The 10319-nt window shown below is 45.4% G+C and overlaps 1 pseudogene; it reads right to left on the reverse strand.

Moving 5' to 3' along the window:
• Positions 1 to 6855: 6855 nt before the first annotated feature.
• On the reverse strand, positions 6856 to 7325 carry LOC125096028 (40S ribosomal protein S10-like; annotated as a pseudogene).
• Between the last annotated feature and the right edge of the window lie 2994 nt (positions 7326 to 10319).

The raw sequence follows: 10319 nt of genomic DNA on the forward strand, positions 1-10319 counted from the left end.
TATCATTTTTCACTGAACCTTGAGCAAGATAGACCTATATTCTCCTCCTTGCTCTGGAAAATTTGCACCAAGGGAGGGAGAATAAAGGCAAAGCCTGTGAATCTGTTCCTTACACACATTGGACTCATTCCCACCTCTGTGCATGCTGTTCAACCTACTTGGAACACCCTTCACTCTCCCATCGGCACCCATTTACCTAAATTTTATTCATTCTTCAAGACTCATTAAATCCCATCTGCTTCATGAAGGTTTTTCCATCTTTGAGTTTACTCCCTCCCCTGGTCTCCTGTATTTACAATCTGTCCCAAAATTTAATGTGCATACAGACCATGCCTTGTGTTTTTTTCTCCATTTCCCTCCTGTGCCTGCACAGTGGTCTCCATAATAAGCTTCCAGAAATGTTTGTTGATTGACACATTGAGGAGATGAGCTGAACCTCCTTCTCCTTTCTGCAGTAGGGAACGGGGCTGAGGAAGTTATAGTGTGTGTCTCACATGTAAGGTTAGCCCAGTGGATTTCTGGGTCTGGATCCTCACTAAAGAGTAATCTCAAGGACAAGAGAATTCGTCCCTGCCCCCATACCTCCTTTATTCTCGCCACTAGAATTTGTGTATAGACCAAGGTAAGATAAAATGGCTATGGCATGGGAAGGGCAGGCCATAGGCAGTGGGTAGTTCACACAGCACGGAAGGTCCTGCCTGCTCTGCTTCCTGATGGTGGGGAGTATGTACATGTTCCTCGGGGTCAGGCTTTCAGAGCTCAATCTTCAGCTCCCTCAGAGGCCCCCTAAACAAAATAGTGTGATTATAGTGAGAAGCTGAATTGAATACCAGGAGGGCACAGAACAGAGAGTAACCAACTCTGTTCGTAAGGTTGGTAATGGGGAGCTGGTCATGCAAGGATTCACAGAGCAGGAGACCTTTGAATTGGCTCTCAAGTCTCTGGTCAGAGTCATGATCCTTTAGCCTAGCGCCAGTAGGGAGGGGCCCCCAGAAGCCCCACAGAGAGATGCCCTGATTCCAGTGTCCTAGATAGTGGCACACATGGAGGCCTTCATTGACGCTCGTTGGCTTTGGCAGGCCAAGTGCTGCGTTCCGGGCTGTCACAGACCCAGCAGCTCTGGGTGAGGTAGTGGAGTGTTCTGGTGATCCTTCCGTCCCATTTCCAAGACACACAGAGCTGCCTTGAGAAGAGCCTCCTAGCTGATGGGCAGCTGGGAACCCAGGGGGCAAGGGTGGCCGAGCAACTTTCCAAGGCCGGCTGGCAGTGACATAGGCAAGCTGAACGGTACTCGCTAAGAAGGGGAAATCTGCTCTTAAGATTGAATCCAGACTGCAAGTGGTGGGGACAGAAGGCTCAGTCCCGGTGCGCCTGTTGTCAGGGATCTGTCAGAGCCAAGATCTGAGTGAGCCACCCTTCTCTGGGAGTCATCTGCTCACTGCACAGCAAATCCCTTTGTTGGGATGCCTGGTGGCCAGTGGCAGCAGCAGCTTGATAAACACCGTGCACTGACATCAGCTAAAAAACAAACAAACCGAACTAGAACGTGGCTCTCCCTTTGGATGCCTGCTACGTCTGGTGATTTCTAATGCCACCTTCAGGATTTGCTGAGAACCGATTGTCTGGGTACCAGTTTATTTAAAAGAGCTTTATTTAAAATGAAGTAATAGGGAGGGAAACCAAAGGAGGGCTGATTCGCCGTGTGGTCCCAGGCTGCCTTCCATGCTGGGACATTGTTTCGTGAGAAGCATGAGAAGATGGAGGCTCCGAGGCCTGAGCTGTGGAGGGACAATGTGGGAGCCATGGTCCCGATGGAGGCCTGAGAAGTTGCAAGCGGGACATGACATGCCTGTGGTGGGGTTGTGGGGAGCAGGAACCCCTGCAGGGCTTTTTCCAGTGATGTGTTGTTCTGACCAGTCTGGAGGCTGGCTGTTACGTCCCCATCCATTTGAAAATATTTGCTGAACCTTTCTGATGTGTAGGGCGTGTGCTTGGTGTGGGACATACAAGGCCCTGCTGTCTCTGTGCTCCCGGGGCTCACCTCACAGTCTAGTAGGACATTTGACCAGCACGGAGCTCATTTGGTGCAAGAGAAGGACCAAACGAATTCATCTAAGGATTTTGTTCTTCATTCCCCCATTCTTTCATTTGTTTGACTTAACTTCTATTCATGAATTTCTAGATGCCAGGAGCTGCACTCACTCGTGCTTGAGGAGCTCAGCACTTCGTGGAGGTGGCCATGGCAAAGAAAAGGGACACTGGGGAGGGCCCAGAGCAACCAACTCGGGTGTTTGAGTTATGGGGGAAAGGGGCTGGGTCGTGGATGTCCCCAAGGGCAGGAGATATTTGGATCATGTCCTGAGAGAGGAGAACTGTGAGGAAAAGAAGAGGAAGGGACTGACGACCGGAGGGAGGGTGATACAGACAGAGCACCCACGTGGATGAAAGCGCTGGAGAGAGGAGGAAGCGGGGACACCTGATAGAGTGGATGTGGGCAGGTGGATGGTGGAAGCCAGCTGTGTGTGTGTGTGTGTACACATGCGCGCACGGGCTTGGGCTCTGTGTTTGCGCTCTGTCTGCAAATGTTGACTTCGTATGCTGCTGAGATGAAATCTTAGAAGATGCAGAATTCTACAATCTGTCTTTGAAGGGGAGCCATGAAAAATGTAGGCATGACACTCCCAGGTCTGCAAAGTGTGAGTTTGCCTTCACACTTCAAACTAGAGGCCTCCATCGGTGTTCCTTGTTTTTCTCCATCCTCTCTTTCTTATTGAGAAAAGCCTCCTGCTTTCTAGGAGAGGTGGTCATCGTAAGAATGCCATGGGCGCACTTGCAAACATCTGCTTTACTCCCCAGAGGGTTCCGATGCTGGAAGCAGTTAGTCCATATGCTGGGATTCTGGCTGGAAGGCAGGGCGCTGTCCTGGGTGGTGGCGGGGAAGGGCCAGGGCTGCTGAACCCCACCCTGGGAAGAGAAGTTTCCACCAGAGCTATCAGGACTCTGGGTTTCTAAAAGTAATATCTCAGGGGCAGTCTTTATGTTTTAACAAATTATGCTCTTATGGACAAAGCTGGAATTACTTCTAATCATTTCACAAGAGACATTTTAAAACTTACTGACGATTTTGCTGTTTTGTCAGTGTGGACCCGACCCATTTAAACTTTCCAGTCTTATTAATTTTTAATTTAAATTTAATGAAATTAATTCAAATTAAGAAGGTGACCATTATCAATTTCCTTTCCTATTAGTTCCTTAATGCTTTGGCAAATTGCATTCTAAACTTCTCCTTCAACGAGCTGGATACATATTCATGGGTTTCCTAAGAAAAGATGAATTTGATCTTGATATGCTAATCCATAGCTATGGCAGCAATCAAGGAGCAGCTAGGGAGAGAACTGTGTTCTGGTATTAATTATGGATCAGGCATTAAGAGCTGGTAAATAATTAAAGCTTCATGTGTCACAATGCAAGTTAAGGATCCGTGTATATTTCCTTTACCAAATGCGTTTGGGGGCTATTTCTAGCCCTGTTTTGATATTGACTGAACATAAACTGGGATGCAGCTAGGTGACTCTCAGTCATGGAAAACTCGTTGTACAGAATTTTGAACTTACTTATCTGCTGGTGTAGGTATTCATTCCATTTCAGAAGCTGACGTCTGGTGTTTCTAGGAACTTCTGGGACTGGGTCATCAGTCCCCCCACATGCCCCTCTTAAAGTTTCTTCATTCTTTGGGGGTCTGTGCAGAGGAGTCATGCATTGGGCTCCAGGTGTCCTTGGAGGAGCTGTGTCTGTAGTGGCCAGGGGCTTGTTAGAAGTGCAGGGTCAGTTTCCTTGGGTTCCTCTTCCACTTCAGCCCTCTCTGGGTTCTAAACAGCCAGCCTCCCCTCTGGGTATTGTTGAGGGCCGGCTGCAGGCCTTTACGGTGCTGGACGCAGTGGTCTCCGGGATGAATCCTGGTTCTGCTCCTTGTTAGCTGGGATCTTAAGTTCCCAGCTCTCTGAGGCTCAGCTTTGGTGGGAGTGGCACTGCCTACCTCACCAGGCTGTTGTCAGGAGCAAATTTCGGTGGGAAATAATGCCGACCAGCCCCCTAGCAATCTACAAATGGGAGTCATGATGATGATGGTGATGATGATAATGGCATTGAGGAAGGAATCCCTCCTAGAGGGAAGACTTGATGGCTACGAAGGACGTGATGACCTCAGTGGACAATTGGGAGGATGTTAGAGATTCTTGGAAAATAGTCATGCATTAGGCTTGACGGCCTAAGGGAAGTTGAAAAGGAGAGGTTTTCTTGGCATGGGTTGTAGGAGAGCAGGAGTGATATTCTCAGAGAGTGAGACTTGCCCTGAAAAAGAGAAGAGAAGGGCATTTTTAGAGTGAGATCCCAGTGCTCCATCTCTCTGAACCCCTTCCCATCCTGACTTCCTCTGCATCAAAATGCTGTCTTTGTTCCACCGAGGAAATGAACATGACTTATGTGGACTTCATCCTTTTCTCTGGACGTGACAAATAAAATACCCTTTCATGTCTTTTCTACAGTTGAAACGCACAAGGAAGGAAAAGCAAACGTTTGAAATTCTGAAATCTGAAAATCTCAATATAAGAATTTCTAGTTTATAAAGACACCTACAGTTACCTTTCTCAGAGACCCCTGTTTCATACCCCAAACTGTGAGTATCCACAATGGAATTGGCCCTCTCGAGTCTTTTCCACCCCCAGAGAATCTCCTTTCTTCAGTTCCCTTAGTCACTCTGCTCTCAAGAAGTATGAAAATGATATTACAATAATAAATGTTGACCTCTTCAAAGATAGAATGAGTCGTTAGTGGGATGGGGTTAAGAAGCCCAGAAGCCCCAGGAATGTTTTCATTGTCCTTTTAAAATGCTGGGTGAGCCACTGAACAAGAATGAGAACCTTTGGGCATTTCCCATCAACGGCAGCAGGTCACAAGGTCACGGGCTCTGGCCCTGCAGGAACATATGAATACCAAACACCGAGGGCTCCTTCTTCCTTATTCTCTAGAAGGCACAGTGTGGAATTACCCATTATGGCCATGAATTGCCACTTTATTTTCATGGCAATGAAAGAAAGGAAAGCTGAACGTTTAAAAAAAAAAACAACAACCTCATCTTAAACCTTTTCAATCTTTAAGCCCATAAATACAGGGGTCAGAACAAGAGGCCCTCTTTTAAAAAATATTTTATGTCAGGTTGTGCCATATATAATATTTAGCAAGCTTATTTTCTCTCATCTGAGAGGTAAAGGATTTTTGACCAGCTCCACTCACAAAGCAATTTATGGCCATATGCTGAAATATATTAGAATTAGAACCTCAGCTTCCCATTTAAATTTGGGGCAGTGAGTTTGATCAGGTGTTGATAGGTTCTGAAACTTTGAACTTGGTTCCAAAATCAGTTGTTTGCAGAATCTATTAAGTTGGGGGCAGAGAGGAAGAAGGGGACGGAGGGCGTTGCTAAGGTCTGACATCAGAAACCTTTTTCCTTCCCGTCTTCCGGAGCACCGTGTACCTCACTTTACCCACAGGGTGGGTGTGACTCACGCTGCATGTTGTCTTCCTCTGGGCCCTGAGAGGCAATGCAGCTAAGTGGGGAAGGACTTGGGCTCAGGAGCCTTCTGCCTGGGCTTACACCATGTATCAGCGACTTACTAGCTGTGGGAGCTTAGGCAAGTCACTCTGTGCCTCAGTTCCCTTATCTGTATAATGCAGCTGATGGTAGTTCCTACCTATAAGGTCACGAGGATTAGATGAGTTAATACATAGATGAGTTAACACACACAGCGCACTTCCAGCAGTGCCCTGTGTATAGCAATCGGTGTGTATTTTTTACTCTTTCTCATCCCAGATGCTTGACCCTGAGCTCAGAGAGAGAATTCATCTTTCTGTTTCCATACTGCCAGGGATAGTACTGGTCAGTAGTGCATACACATGGTTCCACCAACACGTATCACATGCCTGCGATGAGTCGGGCCTTGATGGAGAGGGTTGATCACTGCCCTTCTGGAAGGAATGGTTTCCCTGCAGAGAAGAGCAAATGTTGCCATACTGTTAGTTGGGGAAGTTTGGGATGCTGTGGGACACCTCATAGCGGCGCTTATCTCAAACCTGTGGGGCGCAGGTCCGGCTTTCTCGAGGGAAACTGAGCCTTAGCTGAGTCCGTAGCAGCAGAAGAGCAGAAAGGATTCTAGGTAAGGGGAAGCCCCTGTGAGATGGTGTCCAATGAACAGCTGTTGAACAAAATGAAATTTAGGTCAGCTTTTGAGAAAGTGAGGGAACCTCAGTATCTTCTTAAATTATTAGTTGAAACAGGAATACCACTCCTGATGGCCATACCTTAATTCCTGAATCAGGGTGAAGATGGAAGAAGGCAGCCTGGGAAGAGTCCCCTTCTGCCAGGAGGGTCTCCAGCTCTCAGGGCTCTGTGCTAAAGCCACCTCAGGCACATCTATGTGCTTTACGTAGTAGCATTTTCTCCCTCAGTCCCCCTTCCCTTCCTTCCCTTCCCTTCCCTTCCCTTCCTTCTCCCCTCCCCCTCCGTCTACTCTCCTGTTCTCTTTCTCTCTCTCTCTCTTTCTTTCTTAAATTTAGATTTAACTGACTTATTATATTAGTTTCAGAGGTACAACATAATGATTCTATATTTGTGGATACTGGGAAATGACCACCATGGTAAGTTTAATTCACATCCATCACCACAACACACTGGTACAATTTTTTTTTTCTTGTAGGGAAACTTCAAGATCTATTCTCCTAGCAACTTGCAGATATATAATACAGTGTTATTTATTTATTGCTACAGATTTATTCAACACACAACAGTCTCCTCCAGCTTTACTGAGGTAGCTGGCCACGTCCACGACCAAATCTACCTGTAAACTGGAATTCAGTTGCTGACCCGGTCCGAGCCTCAGCTCTCTTGTTAGCAGCAGGGGGCACAGTGCTTTGTCTGCAGGTGTCTCTGTCAGCTTTCCCTCTGGTGAGGCTTGCGGAGCCTTCCAGACCTTTGGGCCATGGTCCGCCGGTCTCAGGACGCCTGGGGCGCAGAGTGGCAGGCATGTCTCAGGAGCCAGGTGGAGGAAGTCACGGAGATCTTGGATACACTGGTTGGTAAGCTATCACTGGACATGCCTCCAGGAAAGCTGTTGCTTTATGTAGCCTCATGGTCTGACGTGAAGATGAGGCATATTCTTGTCTGCCAGTTCAGGGTGTTTGAGCATATGGACATCCTTCTTGGCCACCGTCACTCCCTCCTTGAAAAGGACTTCATAACTGGCGATATGATTCTTCTTGGGCGTCAACATCTCCATGGCTGCTACGTCTGGGGCCAGGGCTGGAAATGGAGTACGGTGTTAACAGTGTCACTGTGTTGTACCTTCCATCCGCGGGACTTAGTTCTTTTATAGCTGTAAGTTTGTGCTTTTTAACTACCTTATCCCCATCATTGCTTTCTTATACATGTACTTTAATGCCCTCTTTCTCTAAATCCTATGCTGTCGCTAACAGCTTACCTTGACAGTAGTGGTAGATTGTTTTGACTGCAGAGGAACAGACAATTCATTGCAAAGAAAACATAGGGTCAGTTTTCCTTCATTGCCCTCCCCAGACCTGGCAAAACTCTGCCGTTCTTCTTCTTCTTTTTTTAAAGATTTTATTTATTTATTTGTCAGAGAGGGAGAGCACAAGCAGAGGGAGCTGAGGCAGAGGGAGAAGCAGGCTCCTGTGAGCAAGGAGCCTGATGTAGGACTCGATCCCAGGACCCTGGGATCATGACATGAGCTGAAGGCAGATGATTAACTGAGCCATCCAGGGGTCCTAAAACTCTGCCATTCTTGAAGGGAGTTTTGTTCCCATATGGATTGCTTGTGGCCACTACCCCTTCACTCCTGCTGAGCCTCACCTGTACCCTCTCTGTCTTCCTTGTCATGTCTTCATAAGATAAAGGCAACTCTTGAAGTGGAAGATAGTGGGGTCAAATTAAAACATTGATTGGCTAGTCATTTAAAAGCCATGGAGCAAGAGGTAAAGTTTTTCCAAACTCTTATTAGTCCCCTCATGGGGAAGTTTTGGCACTGGGCAGTGTTGAACCAGTCACCACCTTACTTTCCCTGGAAAGGAACGGAAAGAAGCCCTTGCCTATATATATGGCATCTTTCTCTGAAGATAAATCCTTGATTGAGTTGGAAGCTTAGCTGCTTTTTTGTGCCCTTTGATAGTATGGTCCCCTTGACTCTCAGTAACCTATTCAGCATTTCGCTCAACATGATCGATAGCTTTCTATTAATGCTCTTGGACCCAGAGGAAGCAGAACAGACGAGAGAAGGCAAGTGGGGTGATAGATACTTCAGATTCACCCAAAGGTAAATGGTTACTTCATATAGAGAATTCAGGAGAGAAGATTCACTCTAAATATACACATTTCCCCAAGACAGGTGAGTGACTGCATTGCTCTCTGGAGGGGGCTGAGGTGGCCATCAGCACTTTGAGAATTAGCCTACTTTTGCCTTCCTTTCTATGAAGAAGAAAATGTCCTTAGAATAAATGTCTCCCAAGAGAACCTTCTAGAACAACTGAACATGTGCAGTGACTTTCCCAAAAAAGCCTGTGTTTTTCTTTTTATGGTGAATTTATCATTCCACAAAATGTGGGAGATGGGACTGCACTCTAAAGTGATTTCTTATGAGGAGACGAGCAGAAAGATTAGGTAAGTAGGAGGTTTCACTTGTCAGCCTCTCTGCCACGCCTGTTCTTGTGTTTCATATTCGAGAGTGTGAGTACACTCGGAGTACACAGTTGGCACACAATTATGGCATTGTAACAGAGCAGTCATTCCAAGAGCCTTGGGCCTATGAAAATCCCACCAGATAGGAAAGAAACAGGAAAACATGGCTCTCAGTGTAAATGGAAATAATCCCATCATGTTTCTCTAGTTAGGGACACACTAGACTAGGTGCTAGAATAGCTTTGTAGCAGCATTTTATGGACCCGTATTTCCTTCCCTCTAGTCCCCATCGTATCTCCCTCATAACCTCACGAACACCTTTTATTATTTGTTTACTGATTTATTTACTGTGCCTTAAAGGTTATGCAGTGTTTCCTTTGTAATAGTCTCTTTTAAAAACAGTATTTGCTTAAAAATGATCAAAGTAATATATGGACATGAAAAAAAAAAGTCCCAGGATTACAAAGTGGCTTATTGTGAGAGGAATAGAAGCTGTCTCACTTATAACCAACTCTCAGCCCACCTCACAGAGGCAAGGGCTTTGAACTATTTTAGCTGTTTCTTCACATAGTTATTGTTATTGATTGGTTTATTAACATTAGGTATTATTTGCTCTCTTTCTAGTATAATCATATACCTCTCATAATCTACTCCTCACTCCTCCCTCCATTCTTTAAATAGATTTTCTTTTAGTTATAGCAGTGGAATGATTATGTTATTGTATTTGACTATTTTACATTTCAGAGTCCAGTAGAGTATCATGATTATATTTTCTTTCTTCAATAGCTGTTGGTTTTTCTTCATGTTTCCAGTGGGCTTTCTTTGTTCTGTGCATCGATCGCTCTTACATCCTTTGCTATTCCAAATCTTTAAGAATATGTCGATCCCTAACAATGCCTGAGTTACTCCCCTCCATGCTCCGCCTCAATTTCCCACGTGACTCTCCCTTTAGTGACTAGTTCACCATGAAACAGCAAGCTCCTTGAGAAGGCACCGTATCTTTTCATCTGTATATTCTTCATACCTGTCCCATTGTTGGGCATGTACTTGGCATTCATTCCATATTTGATGAATGAATGAGTGACTATATTTCCACAGACTGTTCTACAAACAAAGTTAGGCTTTATGGGCTTAAGGGAAATGACTTTCAGATGTTAAATGTGATAATATAATTTTTTGAATCTACCAATTTACTTTCTCATCATCTTTACATTTTACTCTTGAGTTCATCTTGTAAATATTCACGTTCCCAAACATAACCTGAACAAAGTGTTATCAATCACATAAAAAGATTAGTTATGATTACTGAAGTCTAGATATGAAACAGCTGCCATTTATTCAATAATTTAATGCAGTGTTTGCTCACCTAGCAAACTACTGTTTGCGCATTTATTATTATGACCTCCATGTCTTCCTGGTGTGATTATTGACTGTAAACCATATGCAGTTTCAGCTGTAGTGACTTCAGCGTCACACTATCTGGTCCCTCTGACTAGAATGTTTTCCCCATCACCTCTCCCTCCCCAACCCCTGTAACACACATGCTTAGATTTCACCTACTCTTGCTTCTTAGCTT

Source organism: Lutra lutra, chromosome 3 (assembly GCF_902655055.1).
Source record: "Lutra lutra chromosome 3, mLutLut1.2, whole genome shotgun sequence".
In the NCBI taxonomy this organism is placed as follows: Eukaryota; Metazoa; Chordata; class Mammalia; order Carnivora; family Mustelidae; genus Lutra; species Lutra lutra.